The following is an 18,284-nucleotide window of genomic DNA, read 5'->3' on the forward strand; positions in this document are numbered from 1 at the left end:
CCCGTTCTGGCTGCTACTGCCGTGCAGCAGCGTTGTTTGGTCCCTGCTGGAATATGCGTCATTCTTCGCTATTTACTGTTCCCTGCTGTCCGCCCCGGATAGCTCAGTGGTAGTTAGCTGCCCTCTGTAATAAAAAAACTGAGTTCACCGAGCAACAACGAACTCCAACGGGTGTCTTGCGACGTCCGCCGCGAGCAGATGCAACGAACGACTGCGAACAAAGTGAGATTCAGGGGAGAAAAAAAAACTGGTCGGCGCGACAGAATGTCAATCCTAAGGGCCCGGGTTCGATGCCCGGCTGCATCGGAGGTTTTCTCCGCTCAGGGACTGGGTGTTGTGTTGTCCTATTCATCATCACTTCATCCCCATCGACGCGTAAGTCGCCGAAGTGGCGTCAAATCAAAATTCTTGCACCCGGCGAACGGTCTACCCGACGGGAGGCCCTAGTCACACGACTTCTTTTACTGTCCCTGATACAACAAATATCGTACTAGACTCATTTAGAACCAACCACTCGCTTTAAAAATAATTTTGTTCGCAACGGCAAACAAACCGACAGCCAGCACTGTATGTAGCATGAAAGGCTTGTTGAGTTGTATTTGTTTGGGCTTGTTCTAGCTAAACAATGCGAAAACTAAATTGTAACTATATGCCGAAACACCAGAGAAAATGCGCCTGACGACTTTCAGGTGTGTGTGTGTGTGTGTGTTCTCAAAAACAAGGTAATTATTACCACCCTTGCTAAAATTGTTTCAGACAAATGTGGTTATACAAATGAAATTAAAAATGGATAAAATGTAAACTCATTTTAGCATGTAGTGGACAGCACGTCGTGCCACATTATTTGGTGTACACGTTTCCTTGGCGGCAAATCCGGTAAATTATTTACCTAATCTCTACATGCCCTGGGAACCAGTACATTGACGCCTGCACCAGGCTCTATAGGTGCAAGAGGGGCATACTTTTTTGCTGGGTACAAGCGTCGTAGATTTATAGGACTCTAGGAGCCCGTACAGACGGCGAATTCATTAGCACGACCACGGGCAATCTGTTTCAGTACCCTTAAGAAAGCATGCAGTTTGTGTGAAATATATGAGTTTCGTTTGGTAAATATCTTGAGGGCACGCTCGGGGAGAACCACTGAGCAGCCAAGAGATTTCCTTTGCTTAGACCCATCTGGAATACATTTGCGCTGCTCAGTTAAAATTTAATGAAACATCATTTCGCCGGCCGGAGTGGCCGAGCGGTTATAGGCGCTACAGTCCGGAACCGCGCGACCGCTCCGGTCGCAGGTTCGAATCCTGCTTCGGGCATGGATGTGTGTGATGTCCTTAGGTTAGTTAGGTTTAAGTAGTTCTAAGTTCTAGGGGACTGATGACCACAGCAGTTAAGTCCCATAGTGCTCAGAGCCATTTGAACCATTTTTTGAAACATCATTTCGCACTTTAGTCGAAAATAACTTTGGAACGTTTCCAGCCATTTTAATTCGCATAGAACCTCAGAAGTATTGGAACTTCAAGAACATTCTTACTTTCATGAGTATGAAAAATTTAAGGTGAAATAAGAATGCACTCGAGTTATCCTTGAAACTGCTGTTGCAACAAACATTCGATCGTACTGGGATAGTCGAGTTTCGTTTATTCGTACTGCTTGGGGCTACTGGGTGTAAATGGTCAAAAACGGCTCTAGAAAAAGAAATTCGGAGAAAAAAGTGGCTTTCCCGAAGCCACTGCCCGAGCTCCCGCAGCACTCAAATAGAAGAGGCCTGCGACCGCAAATGGCAAACAACAACACGCGAAGCGGCAGCGAAGATGGTGGACGATTCAAGGGCGAGAGCGGAACGCAAACCGGTTTCGGCCGGCAGCGCTCGCCCGGTTCAGATGGCCCCTCTACATGATAACCACCGCTTCCACGATTGTAAGTACAATCAGTGGATAAGCGCACGCGGGCAATTATTTATACTGAGACCCAAATTATAATCCAAGATTTAGCAATTACTCTATCACGGTCTCACCATGCCTTTCAATATGATACTAACCGACTGCAGACCCTGTTCTATCGGAAGATATTTGGCGAACTTAGATCCCCCCCCACCTATGTAGAATACCACAGGCAGCTTTCGCGTTCTGTGCATTAAAAATAGCACTGCCCCTTTCATTTTTGGAAGTGAGTGGATTAGCAAAGGCGATTTCTCGGATAGAATCACAAATGCATGAACGCTCTAAAGTATGACATTTACGTTAAGATACCGTTCGTAAACGACTTTTTCACCTTCCCAACAGAGCATCATTAGCTAATTACCCATACGTCAGTACGGTTATTCTCAATGAAATAATCTTGGCTCTGGGGCGGATTTTGGGCTGCCTCCGTCCTACATACAAATGGCGCTATCAAAGTCTATGTACTTTTTCCGTTCTAAATATATTTCCATGTATTCATAGTGGATTGTGAATTGAAACTGTCTTCCATTATGTCTACCAGGTAACATATGCAACCAGTGGCTTTCTGAATTTGATACCATTTATTGTACCGTTAACTACTTTTCAGGCCACTGCAAACTCATCATCGGATGAAGCTGTGAAAGGAAATGGTGCTGGCAAAAATAATAGAAATTTAGCTAACTGAAATGTTTACGGATCTAAAAGATCATTGAGTTTTGGGATACTTACGTTCCACTGCCTTGTCATATCCGCGACATTCATACCGGCAGTGTAAGGTGACAGGATGTCCATCAGATTATGAGCCTGTAATGGCTCGAAAACTAGTTAACAGTACAATAAATCTGACCAAATCCAAAAAGCGACTGGTTGCCTATTTTACATTCATAAGCCACCAATATACGTACTTCGTTAGACAAACTCATATTATGGGCATTTGACTCGCTGATGCCTTACACTTCCTACAGAAGTGCACTTTCAAATCATTCCGCACAATCCAGACGATGCTCCATCTGGCCGATGTGAAGGCCGTCGAAATTTACAACTTCACAGAAATGAAAAGACCTCTCTGGTTAACACGTTCCTAGTGACAAAGAAACACTGACCACAAGCAATCTTGCGTAAAGAACGACAAGAACTGCATCACCTCTCACGAGACGAGACTGGCCATTTCTGTCATGCTGGCTGCACGAGGAGAATCTGCCTACGGGTGCATCCGTATTCGAGATTTGATCACTACCTCCTAAAGGCGCACGCCAACAGGTGTGTTCTACAATTATTGTAGCTATAAATGATGACTAACTGAAAACCTCAGCTGCCGACAGGTGGTATTGATATGCCTCGATGTGGGCAGCTGAAACTGTGTGCCCCGACCGGGACTCGAACCCGGGATCTTCTGCTTACATGGCAGACGCTCTATCCATCTGAGCCACCGACGACACAGATGAATAGCGTAACTGCAGGGACTTATCCCGTGCACGCTTCCCGTGAATGGATCAATACACGCCCTGTGTGGTTTTCGAAGGAATCTTATACCATTCTTAATGCAAATTATTGGCGACAGAAGTGGATGGCGGATAGACCACGAGAGCTGCGGTAGCCCGTGTCCACAAAACCAGTCCTGAACGATGCGAGCTGTGTCGTGTTGGGAACAAACACTGCACCATGGCGCTCATCGAATACCACGGTATTGCTGCCAAAATCATCACTGAACCACGGCCATGTCTTCAGTCTTGGGTCGTAAACTCTGCCAGAGGTTGGAAACAGCGTGAAACAAGCCTCATCCGACCAAATTACTTTCTTCCGTCGCTCCATAGTCAAAGTTTTATGGCTTCAACAATGCGTTTTCCTGTTACGGATATTCGCAAAACTGATGAGGGGTTCTGGAATCCCAGCTCGCCCTGCAGTTCCCTGCTTATGGAGCTCCCGTCCTGTTGTTCTGGTGCTGACAGAGACAGTGAGTGCGACATTCACGTCTGCAGTGACTTTTGCAGCTGTCTATCTCCTGTTTTCCGTCACAATTCTCTTCAACGACCGCCCGTCACGATCTCTCAATACACACTTTCGTCCGTGCTGTGATTTGGCGGATGATGTTTTTCCGATTTCCCTGCATGCGATATAAAACGTCGATACGGTACCCCTTGAAACACCAAATATTTCCGCTACCTCGGGTACGGAAGCACCCACCGTACGAGAACCAACAACTTGCCACGTTGACCTTAACTTAGCTCCGATATGACGTATTCAACAACACCGAACACTGTTCTGACCGTGACTGACACTTGCAACATATTGAGGACACTGCACGGGTGCCGTTCATGGCCAAGTACAACAGCGCATCCTGCGGACCTATCGAGCATCTGTAGCTGGCCGCTATGGTCGAGCGGTTCTAGGCTCTTCAGTCCAGAACAGCGCGGTTGCTACGGTAGCAGGTTCGAATCCTGTCTCGGGCATGGATGTGTGTGATATTCTTAGGTTGATTAGGTTTAAGTAGTTCTAAGTGTAGGGGACTGATGACCTCAGATGTTAAGTCCCATAGTGCTTAGAGCCACTTTTTGAGCATCTGTATTTACGTTCAACCGCGCATTTCTCGCCACATTCCCATAGTTTTGTCCAGCCCCTGTATACGCACGCCACAGCAACACGAAATTGTTCACACCATGGGTCTTCACTCTTCTTCTTGTACAGAGTCCTACTGCTATTGCCGTGTAAGTCTTAAGACAATAAGTCTTCTTGTGTCAATCTTAACTGCTAATGATAGCTGCAGCATTTGAGAGGGAGCCAGTAATTGGGAGACATCGCTGCCACAGGAACAAGGCAAATTCTTTAGTTTTTAACGACCTAATTTTCAGTGAAATAAATTATCTTCCGCCGTCTTCACTGCACGGTACACTACATTTCGGGAAGAGCAAAAGCTGATCAATAAAGCCAGCACGAGCAAAAAAATGGCTCTGAGCACTATGGGGCCTAACATCTGAGGTCATCAGTCCCCTAGACCTTAGAACTACTTAAACCTAACTAACCTAAGGACATCACACGCATCCATGCCCGAGGCATGATTCGAACCCCCGACCGTAGCAGTCGCACCATTCCGGACTGAAGCGCCTGGAACCGCTCGGCCACATCGGCCGGCTTCTAGCACGAGAACTTTCAGTGAATATAACAAAAGCGAATCGTATACAAAAAATGCACTGTACCTCATTAAGGAAGAGAGGCGATTTCACAGATAGTTAATCATACAGTAGTTCTTTTCCGATTTATAGATTTTGACCCACACTGAGAGATACGTGTATTGACAAAACGTGCTGTCATGATTTCCAGGTGGCGTTAGATTAATTCAGTTATACGACATTCTTTTGCAAATACCCCCACACCAATAAGGAAGCAGCTGTGAGTGTTATCGATCCTGTAAGTAGTGGTCAAAACATCCCATCAGAACGACCGCTCAGTCATCGACTGGTCCATCTGTCTTGTATTCATCAGAGGACTTTTATCCGGCAATACGTAGTAGGCACCTCGCGTCCTCTCCTAATGATCTGCCATACAAATGTTACCATGATGGAACGGTCTATGATATTCAGTAACAGATGCTTCTCACTGTTTTAATAATTTGGCATCATATCTCCTTTGGCATCCGCGCCTACCGGTATGCCATGGCAACAGAGGACGCGGAACCAAAGATAATGGCAGCCAGCGAACTGGCTACTTCGGCAACCGACAGAGGAGCGCGGACGCCGTGTGTACTGGAGAGAGCCTCTGTTTCCTGAGGCGCAAAGTTAGGCGGCCGCCACTGAAGTCAGTTTTGTGCTTACTAGCTCAGCAGCTTGACGTGCGGAAATTCAGTCACTTATACATTTGCGTGATCAGGGAAACCTCTTCTGGTTTCATCTCTTGCTTACGTGCGCGGTTGACGTCCTGGCTTATGTTCTGGTCTTGGTTTTTGCTCTTCGAACGTTATAATTCCGCCTGTTGGAGCTTTGTGGCGGTTAGGATAGGATAGTAAATCGCATTTGCTGTAAGATTTTCTGTGAGGATTTTTGCAGCTGGCCTCTGGATCTCCAAAATGCCGCGCGTACCTCTCTGCAGAACTTTGCTCCTTCAGGGAGCACGCCGCCCACTAAGTTGACCTGACCATTGTTGGATGGATGCTTTGGCAACATGATGAATCGTATTGGCAAAATGATCTACTCACTCCCGGAGGGGACGAGAGGCGAGGGGGAGAACGACTCAATATTCAAACAGTGCAGGCTGGCTCCGTAGTGCCGACGGCAGGCTTGTATCTGGCCTCAATTCGCCTGCCACGGGCCATACTCTCAGCCTTTGATTTCCTGTGAATTGAAAGCTGGAGGTACTTGAATGTCAGTCCAGCCTGCGGCCTGGAATATTTCCGCGAACATGTTTCTCAAATGTCGCAAACGAAAAGATCCCGCCAACAGAAAATTGAAGTTAGTAAAGTGATTCAAGCTGTAAGATATTATTTTATGTAGATTTTCACAGGAAATGGGCCTTGCAAGAATTTCAACCTTATTTGCAGATAACGAGATTTCAGTGACCTTATCAAAAATCGATCGATGTCGTTCCAAGTAATCGTGTAGACACCTAGCTTTTTTTTTTTTTTTGTCCCTTTCACATCTGACGGTCATTTCTCAACTTGAAAAATGCCAAATTCCGCCTGAGTTCGGAGTCCATTTTAAACTATAGGTCCCCCTACAACTGGAAGGGCAGTTAGTTGAAATTCGGAGGATACAGCCTAGTGGCGCACTGTGGTATTCAAACCTGCCTTCAGGTTGATGACAGCTTCACACGACGACACACATGAGAACATACGTACTCCCACAGGTTTTACCCTACAAAGAAACTATTATCGGGAGTAACAGTAACGGGCGCTAGTAACTACAACTACTACGCCATCTCACCTACTCAACCCAATACTGGTGGCGCAAATTTCTTGCTCACTAGAATTGGAACTAGCTAACTCTAAGTCGAACACCACAGAACTATCGCCAGTTTTTAGCCTCAGCTCATAGAGGTGCTTGTAAAATACTTACGAGTTCTTTGCTTCAGTCAGATAACTTTGAACACAGACGCGTGAAGATGGCTCTAATCAGGACCTGTGGCGCAGTGTGATGGGAAAGGTGAAGAGGCGATGGGGAAGCCAGGTGTTGCATAACACACACACACACACACACACACACACACACACACGGAGGGGGGGGGGGAGAGAGGAGAGGAGAGGGAGGGAGGGAGGGAGGGAGGGAGGGAGGGAGAGAGAGAGAGAGAGAGAGAGTGAGAGAGAGAGAGAGAGAGGGGGGGGGGGTCATTGACATTGTTTTACGCTTATCTCAAGAGCTGTGACCTGTGGATTATACTTGTTTAAGGGGCAGCTTAATTTCTGTCTTACACACGAAAAAGTCTCACTGCATCTTGAACATAAGTAACACTCGAATACAGTTCAGCTCCACGAAAACTCTTCGCAAAGCACTCATCAAGATGAAATGATTTGGGCACCCAAGAAACAAGTGGTTGATAACCTTTTCTCGGCATTTATACACGGAAGACGTATGCTTGACGAATATAATAGAGGTTCTTCTTGAAGTGCCCTTTGTTTGAGCTAATTCGCTAATTCTTGCGATATTCGCTTAAATAAATAGTCGTAAAAACTGCTTATCACCATTCCAATTACAAGGCGGAGGCTGTGAGTATATTGCTGCACGTTCTCGTCCTCGGATCTATGAAGTTACTGATCATTCTTTGAGCAATGCGTGTGTGTCTTCGGATCGCAAAATTCTGTGATAGAGTGTAGATGACATTGCTCCGTGAACTCTTGTTCCACCACTATCTACCTCCTTCGTCACGGTATCTGCCACATTACATTGACTGCGATGCCAAAATAAGCCTTCGTCTAAACCATACCCTCTTTCTTTTGTTCGTTATAGGAAAGGGAAAGTGGTTCCATTATGTTGTACGCGATTCGATGATTTCTATGTTCTCTTTGTACGTGCTGTAAATAGTGTGAAAGCCAGAACTGAATCAGACACAACCACTGCACGTTCTGTTCCTTTATAATAGTGCACTGTACCTCGTTTAGGGTGGCAGTAGCTTTCTCCATCATGACTGTCATATGAGACAGGAGTTTAAATATCTGTTCACACCAATCTGCAGTCTCCCAAAATGTGTGTCCACATTCCTTCTCGCTCCCTGATCCACCGGTGAATACTATTTGCGAGTTATTTTAGTGTGACATATTCTTGCCGAGCTAAAAGGTGGACGACAGTCCTAGAATGCACGACCCGACACAACATCCACCTTCAGAGGCAACACGATGTTTGAGATTACGTGATCATGTCCATAAGCACATGGAACAGCAAAATAAATAAATACGCAAACAAAAAATTGCTCATGCGTAGGTAACATTCTGCCAACACCGCGTAACGTGGGCCCTATAGCCGAGTGTAGGCACTGCCATACAGACGTTTCCAAAATCGCGTTACGCTCCTCGTTGAGGTGGGCGAGCGTAGCTGCCGCGCCCAGCCCATCAATTACAGCCTTGATAATGGCCTCTACTCGGCGCGGAAAATAGTGCACCTGTTCTTCAGATATGCCATATCCAACTGAAGCCAATCTTTGATTACAAGATCCCGTACATCTACCAAACTACGGGGATGCTGACTGCTGTTCCACAATCAGTTCCAAATAGTCTGTGACATTTTCTATGGGATTACGATGGGCTGATCTAGCGACCCTGTCGAGCTGCGGTAGGGTGCCTGTATTCCGTCTGAACCAGGAACGTATACGTGCAGCAGTGTCTGTTATCACCTTGAAAGACAGGAGTGTGCAGCGTACACTGATCATGAAGATGTGAAAGAAGGGGAAATACCTGACCATCGATCATGAGATAAGCATCATGCTTCATACCATGGTAACTTGAATAATTGGGCCCAAATGACGGTAGGAAAACCACACCTCAAACATCACAAAACCAACCTCTGGCCCGAATCATGCGGTACGTCTGCAGTCAGGCTACTGTCCAGTGTGTGTTGCTTAGCCCACTGTAGACGTGCACCTGCGACGTTCATTCGGAAATACTTTGAGATTGTCGTGCATTCACTGACAGCAGCCATTCCTGTAAGGTTTTAAACCGATTGTCCCTGACTAGGGCTGACCCTCTTCTCCGGTTGGGATATTTTTGACGACCAGTTATTAGCCATATTACATAGCTTCGAGTGATAATACTATTCCTTACAGACGCGATGGACGGTCCGCGTTGATACACCAACGAACACGGCATGGTCACGGTCAAGTCCAAACACGATAGCTCCCTTATGTCATTCTGCCACATCTCCTCGTCTTACTGCGCCGATTCCGTACAACTGACTGCCCCCCGCCCCAAATCCCACTACACTGCCACGCCTTACGTCGGCGGTGGCCGCTGATACGAATTCTACACCATCTGAAGGGTGGATGACATTTTGTCCGGTGAGCCATGTCCGGCGACCTGTGGCGGCAGGTGACGCACAGCTGTCCCTCCGGCGGGCCTGCCGGCGCCGGCCGCGCTCCGGCCCCCGGCCCGCAGCGACGCGGCGGCCGCCCGCGGCACGTCTGGCTAGGCCACCGCACCAACCGGCGTCTGCGTCCGCGTCTGGCCACAGCATCGGCTGGCGGCTGGCGTCTGCGTCCGCGTCAGTGAGGACCACGTGGTGAGCGAGGGCGGGGCCTGCCGGGGGCGGAGCGGAGGGGGCACCACGTGCTGCGGAGGCAGCAGCGGCCCGCCGCCCGAAGACCACCGTCGGTTTCGACGAGGTGACATATCGTAAGCGGCACGTGATCCACATTTGGGACTCAGACCGGAAATATAACGAACCGACCGCCAGGATCGCGGAACTGTCCGCTGCGTCGACGCGTGGGAGTGTTTCTTTGGGAGGGCGCTCAATGGTCGTGGTCGTCTACTCTTCATTCAGGGGATAGACTTAGAACGTCAAATCCAGCTGGTGGAATCATACACGTCAAATCCAGCTGGTGGAATCACATACGTCAACATTATCAACCAATGACATCTCTTTCCAGGACAACATCACGCAACCGGTGCCCCCCCCCCCCCCCCATCCTTTGGGTCTGAATTGAAACAATGCAGCATCTTCGGGATCATATGAAAACTTCTGAATACATTTTGAACCACCTACATATCTGCGAAAGTTTGCACGGAATGAAGGAGTAAGCCTCCTGAAACTCCTGTACAATATGACTTAAAATCCATACAAAGTCTATTAGACACGCACATCCATGGACACAATCAAAATCTGGTCCTGCGTAACGTTCAACAGTTTGTTGCTTCTATTAGTGCATTAAAATTTGATTGGATCCCCTTGGAATGCTGATAACAATGTGATCGAGACGTCGCTGCTTAAGCAAGTCGCACTTTTCGATGCCTGACTTCAAGAGATCTTCCAAGTGAGAGGTGAAAGATAATCCAAAAGAATTAAAGATATCATTACCATGAGACCGAATTGTAGAGAATAAAATAGACGATCCATGCGACGATACATTGCAGGTTTAACAACTGGTTCCATATATGTTCACTTCGATCACTGTCAAATGATAAAGCAGACCATTACACTTGGTTGATTCCTGGAAAAAGGTGTTCAAGACGTGTGCACTGTGCTCGTGTATTACCGTCTTGAAAGACGAACCTACCGCTAAAACGTTGACTCTACAGCCGGATGTTAGTTAGGACGGTTCTGACACAATACTGTTGCCCTTGTTCTATGATATACGTACAGGGTGTGCTCGTGCAGTATCGCCTTGAAAGACAACCCATCGCCAAAACGTTGACTGTATAGCTAGACATTGGACTGAACGATTCTGCCCCAATACTGACGCTCTTGTTCTATGAAATGTCTCTGAGACATCTACATTGTATTGGACGAAAACAAGAATGACCCACCTCCCAGCTGAACACATGGAACTGCATGAGTCGTACGTGCATTGGTATCTGACCACCTCCACACTCTTTGACGACGGTTATAGGGTAAGACAAATCGTATACTCGTTAGCACAGCCCTCCCAGTTACCTCCAAACAGATAGCACTCAGTTCATTACGTGGGAACCATAATTTGTCGGTGCCGTCACCAACCAGTGGTGTTGAACAAGAGCATCCACAAGACAAATTTTCGATGTTTTGTTTATCACCGATGTTCGCTGACGTCGCTGTCTTGTACGCCAAATTGGGTGGCTACTTCACATGCTGATGGAGTACTTCCTGCAGTAAAGTGACAAAGCGCGTGAAATGAGCCTTTGAGGCATATTGGCAGACTGAAAAGTTATGTAACCTTCATTATTTCATTCATGTTTGTAGACACAGACAGCTCTACTGATTTAATGCAGGTTTACATAGATGGACTGTACGTAGAGATTTCCTGGGGTCAACAGGGTTTCGTTTCGTTTTCGATTAAAAAAAAAAAACCAAAACATACTATGCAACTCACGAGGGTGGTTCAAAAATTTGCTTTCGCTCTTTAGTTTCGTGAATCTAAAATAGACTTACAGAACCAGGACGGCGCCATCACTGAAACCGCACATTGCTAAAGCTGCATCAACAGGGCATGTTTATTTCACCAAAGGAAGATCTTACCTTCTTAAACTACGCAACTGGCCCCATTAAAGCAGAGGTTTGTAACATGCACCTCTTAAATTTTGCCTGGTTCCTGACTCAGCGGTCTTTGTATGATACCGATATGGACTGACGTACCTTTTTTCATGTGTGAGGGAAGAGTCACTTTCTGTCTGGCCTAGAAGCCGCTCGTGTGACCAGAATGAGGAAATCCAACGTTTTCCACATTGAAGCAGTAATAGCAATAAACAACTACACAATAGTGTGACTCTGGCCATTCACATGGCGCGGCAAGTCGATTCATGCCGTGAACCGGCACATATCTACTAGTGATAGGCAGTTTTCAGAAGCGCGACAACCGCTAACCAGGCTATGAACTCTAGACGCATGCATTTCGTAGTGATACTGAAAGTGTGGTACACACTAAAAAGAATTCTTTTTGCGAAAACTCATCCTACACACAACCATCTCTCAGTTCGCAATTTTCGACGTTGAAGTCATTTCGAGACTACTTAAGTTTTTCACACATTACGAATGAGAAAAACACGACACTGGTGTAACATCCTACAATAGCGTATTATTACCCCAGTGTAGTGTGTTTTTCATTCTTAATGGATACAATATTCTAACAAGAACCAACTGAACAGCCAATCAACGCTGTTTCCCAAACAGTTTGGGGCCATTTTTATGGAGCAATTTGTGGTTACGACGCTGGGAGATGGCCCGTAAACAGAAGTCATTATCTATACAGGATTATTTCTATTAGCCGAAGGGGGCACTAAAAATTTTGACTGGCGACTGCGGTGGTAGGTCGTTATGCAAGACAAAGCTGTACAACAGGTTTAGATTTGTATCTCGTTGTGACTCTCCTAAGTTGGTATATGATCTTAGTTATTAAGTCACAAGCACGTAACGGAATTAAGACAGTGCTGTGATACGGTACGTAGTGTTGCTTTCACTCCAGTGAAGCAACTTGGACAATGGTCCTACAGATTATCACATAAGTTTCTTTTTAAGTTCTACAATTGGCCACTACAAATGCGACGAAAATGGAGTTTAACCAATTGCAGTTTTAACCATTATGCGTCTTTAAATGCTACAGGTATTTAAAACTCTTAAATGGTTTCTGAACTGTATATCTATTGTAACGTTAACATAATGCCTTGATATACATGTAAGTAAATAATGGCTTGTATTGTTTCTGTGAAAGAATACTGGACGACTGTGAACTGTCAGTTTGCAGATTGAGCACCTTCACTATCCTGGTTGAAGATAAACATTCAGCCAAGGGAACTGTAGCATGTGGATTCGTTTGGCCAATTTACAACAGTGGGTTACGAAACGACTATGTTGGCAGGCACTGAAAGAGGTATCTCGGCTGCCCCAAGAGCAGCTGCTAGTTAAACTGCACGACTCCATAATGCTCGTATAAGCACAATAAGCTTAAATTAACGCGCCTAAGAAAGACACTAACCCGCTTCCTCTTACATATGAACTAATACATGAAGCATAAACATTTGACACAGCAGGCGGAAAAATTAATGCCTTTTAGTCACAACTGCACACTAACACAATTTAAGTACGTATACAACCGGACAAGGTTTCGCATGTATTGTAATGAGAACACGCCGTCTGAGAAAACACGCAATTATATATGTTCGTTTAACGTCGTTCAAAGGCTCTGTCCCATAAATGTCGCTTCGTGAGACGAACGTGGGCGAAAGCGACTTGTGACCGACTATTACCGAACATGCGCTCGCAGAGTTGTAACAGTTTACCTTTCTATGCGCAATAAGTCTCTATGTTCATGATCACCGGCCAATTCCTGTACCAGATCTTCCCACAATGTGCTGCAGTCTTCTGGCAGTGCTGCTACCTTCCTCAGGACAAAAATATCGTCTGTGAACTGCCTCACGGCGCTCCCGACGTTATCAAAATGGTTCTGAGCACTATGTGACTTAACATCTGTGGTCATCAGTCCCCTAGAACTTAGAACTACTTAAACCTAACTAACCTAAGGACATCAACACATCCATGCCCGAGGCAGGATTCGAACCTGCGACCAGAGCGGTCACGCGGTGCCGGCCGGAGTGGCCGTGCGGTTCTGGGCGCTACAGTCGGGAACCGAGCGACCGCTAAGGTTGCAGCTCAGGCATGGATGTGTGTGATGTCCTTAGGTTAGTTAGGTTTAATTAGTTCTAAGTTCTAGGCGACTGATGACCTCAGCAGTTAAGTCGCATAGTGCTCAGAGCCATTTGAACCATTTGGTACGCGGTTCCAGACTGAAGCGCCTAGAACCGCATGGCCAAAACGGCCGGCCCCGACGTTATCCAGTACATCATTTGAGGCGCTGAGAATCATAAGAGCCTAAAGCACGATGTCGTCGATTTTTTGAGTGCAGCATGTATGCAAGCTCCTGACATTTATTGATCTTACGGTGAACCCAGTTTATGAGTGCTGTATCCCTGCACTCTACATATAAACATTTGCAAAAAGTTGTATCGCCGATTTCTCCGATGATCACTTCCGAAAGAGCCTAACGCCCAAATTTTCATTTCCGTAGTACACCCACTGGCTACACTGGCGCCTATTCCTTCATAAATGATAGATGCTCTAGAAGAAATGCCCCATCATAGCATCATATTCCACGGATACAACATTCCAGTCTGTAAAATGGATTGCTCAGGATTTCAGGACCTTCAAGAGTGTTAACGGCCTCACTATCAAACCAAATGCTGATGTTGGTGACAACAACGTACATTTCAGAAATTTTACAAAGACGAAGTTTCCAACAAAAAGCCATGACCTACTATTTAAAGTAGCATATTCTTCATTGGAGTCGTGGGAGGCCACGATTTACTTCCGTTCACATCGAAGGAGACAATTTGTTATCTCCCGACAATTTGTAAATGCCTTGCAAACTCTAGTCCCCAAATACCTATGCGGCAGACAACACCAACCTTGAACACAAAGACTTAACAAAACGACTATATCAAACTTGAAACATAGACTTAACGAAAGTACTGGATTTCATGCCTAAAATGAGCAGACAGTTTAGCTGAGCCTAAAGCCAGAGAATTTACTTCATGAAAAAGATGATAACGTGGGCTATTATGTGTTGTGACAGGTCGTAATTGTGTGGGTGGTGCATTCAGTATCTGTTTATTTTCTGAGTCTCGTTTCGCATTAATGTAAAACTACACAACAGAGAATAATAATAATAATAATAATAATAATATTAACTTAAATTTCGTAGTATAAAACGGTACACGATTTCATAGCGAATATAGGAAGTTAGTACTTGGTTAAAAAATAAGTTAAATGGAGGAGACTGGTAGTTTGCCTACAAATCTGATTTTCTCGGACATGTATGTTTCTCAATGCTTTGTTTCTTTGCTTTGGGCCCTTACGTATTTGTATACGAATACACTTAACAGTAACAGTCATATTACACTTCCTTGGGGTACCCCTGAATTTACTTTTACAGCTGCTAATGTTGCTCCGTTAAGAACAAAGCGCTGAGCCGTACCTGCAAGCAAGAATTAGTAGCACTCGCTATCACTATTGAAAAACTAGTGGCGATGGGTCTCAATGTCGTCGATCCAGGAGTCATAAGACTGAAAACCACAGCTATTCAACAGACACTTGTCTTCAACTACACGTTGCATTGTTTATGATCTACCGCTTTATGCAGTATGAAGTACGAGAATCCCACACGAGCTGACAGACGAGCGGGCACAAGACTCTCTCTCTCTCTCTCTCTCTCTCTCTCTCTCTCTCTCTCTCTCTCCCTCCCCGCTTCCACGGCCCAACCGAAAGCAGTAACACACGTCCAGCGTCGGCTCGTCTCGTTTCTCAGACAGGCAGAGGGCAAAGAAAGCAGACAACAGGGGCCGCGGCGGCCCATCAGCCATCATCGCGGAGATCGATGGGGCGGCGGCCGCGGTAGACGCTGTCACCAACCCACACAGAATCAATACAGCTCAGCAGTCGACCCCTCCCGTAACAGATTCCACACGCTCACGACTCAATGCGCACGCCATTCGCCGAATGCGTGACGCATACTATTCCGCTCGCCTCGGGGCCGACGAGCAATTATCACCAACCTGAACATGCGCTGTCTGTACGTCTACATCCCAGAAAAGTTCACAGTGCGCTACCAACGTACAAAAACTTACAAGCCGTTAGCCTTGTGCCCCAACGCCGCAGAATACTGTTCTGTGTATATAACACTATACACGTCCACTGCATGTTCAAAGCCGATAGTGTACTAAGTAACTTTTTCAGAAACTCCGACTACGGTTGCCTAAGCGGTGTACGAGGAGTGTAGAAACTTCTCTGATCGTACAGCGCGTTTGCATGAACCTCACAAAAATACCAATTTAAGGAAATCGTAGCAAATACGACAAAATGAGTATGAACCAAACATGATACAAAGCGTATCACAGAACACACAAAGCGGTTAAAAAGAAAGAAAGAAAAAAAAAACAGACCAGATTATCAAAGATACTACAGTGGAATGGAGAACGGCTTACAACACGCACAGGAATGTCTACAAATTCACACAAAAACTAGATGAACTGAGACGTATCACATCGAGTATTTGGATTAGTGGGAAATACAGCAAACGAATAAGGGAAAACATGACATGGGCGGTATGAACAAAGTGCAGGAGACGCTTTTCCTTCAAATTTTGAAGCTTATGCTTCGAAATTTATGAACAAAATGTGAAGAAAAAGCCTTAGCTCTCGGGGACAAAACAGAGAAAAAAAGTTTTTCCTTCGTCTTGAGCTCTGGGTTCGGCATTACATGCACTGTATGAATAAAGAGAAGCTTTGACTTCATTCTGGAAGCAATGGCTTAAAAATGCGAAGGCTGCTCAACAGTGGACTCATGCTTGCAAAATACAGATATGGCTCAACTAGCAGCAAGTTTTGCTAGTATAAATGTACAGGCTACGTGTAATGTACAGAAACAAACAGTTTACTAGCGTTGAGGCTAGCTCTAGCTCGTGTCGGGACATGGCAATCGAATATGGAGAAACTCAAGTGTCGAAGTGTGAACTGAATTAAAGAACTCCGTCCTTCTGATTGATGGAGACTATGGCCTAAGAGCCCTGGTGGATGATCCCCCATCGCAATCCAACACAGGAGAACCATAAATCATTCAACAGGCTTTTAAAAGAAAGAGGGTCATGAAAGATCGTTGTTTTGGTCAGCTAAGCAGACGTTTTCCTATTTTACAGTTTGTGTGTATAGTTTCCACATCAAATGTTCCAATAATTATAGCGTGCTACTTTGTACTGCATAATGTTACAAAACATGATGAAGATTTTGAGGATAATGCACAGGATTTCCATGACGATGGCGATAATGAAGAGGAGCTGTAACAGAGAGAAATTCTTGGGAGAAGACATGAAAAAAGATAAATTGCATCTCTAATACAAAATTGCAGGTTTCTGGATTATGTTATTTTTTTGCAAACATACAAAACTGCTTGTCGTTTGCATGCTTGTCAATTGGTTCAGTAGCACCAGCCTGTGTAATTCCGAGCTACTGAGCAGCTATGTCTCAGTCGTCTCTGGAAACATTTTGCTTTCTTCAAGGATGGTGGCTGTCATATGAACCTGTTGTAGAAGATGGGTTGCTTTCTGTTTTCTTCTTTTTGCTTCCGGAAGTTGTGGTTTCTCTTTAGGATACGTTTCTAAGGCCCTGGTTAAAAACAGTATTGTACTTTCTGCAAATACCTAGCTTTCATCTGAATCGTATGAGGACATCTTTAATCGACAAGTCACGTGTGCTCACTCAGAGTCCGCAGCTCGTGGTTGTGCGGTAGCGTTCTCGCTCCCCACGCCCGGGTTCCTGGGTTCGATTCCCGGTGGGGTCAGGGATTTTCTCTGTCTCGTGATGACTGGGTGTGTTGTGATGTCCTTAGGTTAGTTAGGTTTAAGTAGTTCTAAGTTCTAGGGGACTGATGACCATAGATGTTAAGTCCCATAGTGCTCAGAGCCATTTGAACCATTTTTGCTCACTTAGAGCAAATAAGCAAAAGTAAGTCTTACAACCAACAAAAGAGCGAAATTAGAAGCCCGCGCTTACTCAACAAAGGTTGCTGACAACGCAGACGAAGCAGATAGCTAGAAGCTTTTGCTTTTGTGTTACAAGTAAAAGATAGTTGGAAAAGGTAGGTTATTCATACACTCTGAAGCGAAAGATTCGCTTCTTCCTTTTGTTTGCAAGTAAATGCTCTGACTTCTACCTTGACATTCCAAGCTTGCGCTTCTGTTTTATTCATAAGGCGCCATAAGCTCTGATGCGCTGTCAGGATGGATCTAATGTCTACAGCCTGCAAGTTTTAACAGAAGTGGAGAATCATCGAAGACTTGAGTTCTCGGACAACCGCGAGGAGTCGGGAAAAAGTGGGTGGGGCGGTCATGAATCCAACGGTGAAGCAGGTTCTCAACAGATGCTCCGTTTATTCGTCTTCGCTAAGGCACGATTCTTGAGGTGATGTCACGCACACTAGAGACAGAGAAGGAACGAGGAGTTGCCGTAGGCTACTACTGAGGTGATCGACCTCGACGCTTTGTGCTGCAATAAAGCGGAAGGAGCATCGAACATGAATGTTTGTTATTGGTAGGTTCAAATGGCTCTGAGCACTATGGGACTTAACATCTGAGGTCATCAGTCCCCTACACTAAGAACTACTTATAAGGATATCATACACATCCATGCTCGAG

At 45.6% G+C, this 18,284-nt stretch overlaps 1 protein-coding gene and 1 non-coding gene across 2 annotated transcripts in view; both read right to left on the reverse strand.

The window, feature by feature from the left end:
• LOC124623140 (AT-rich interactive domain-containing protein 2) overlaps positions 1-18,284 on the reverse strand; it is a 323,487-nt gene that overhangs the window by 265,725 nt on the left and 39,478 nt on the right. The gene's annotated exons all lie outside the window — the stretch shown is intronic.
• On the reverse strand, positions 3,303-3,377 carry Trnat-ugu. Its single transcript has one exon. It is a non-coding gene; the product is annotated as a tRNA-Thr (tRNA).

This window comes from Schistocerca americana, chromosome 7, assembly GCF_021461395.2.
Source record: "Schistocerca americana isolate TAMUIC-IGC-003095 chromosome 7, iqSchAmer2.1, whole genome shotgun sequence".
NCBI classification, from domain to species: Eukaryota; Metazoa; Arthropoda; class Insecta; order Orthoptera; family Acrididae; genus Schistocerca; species Schistocerca americana.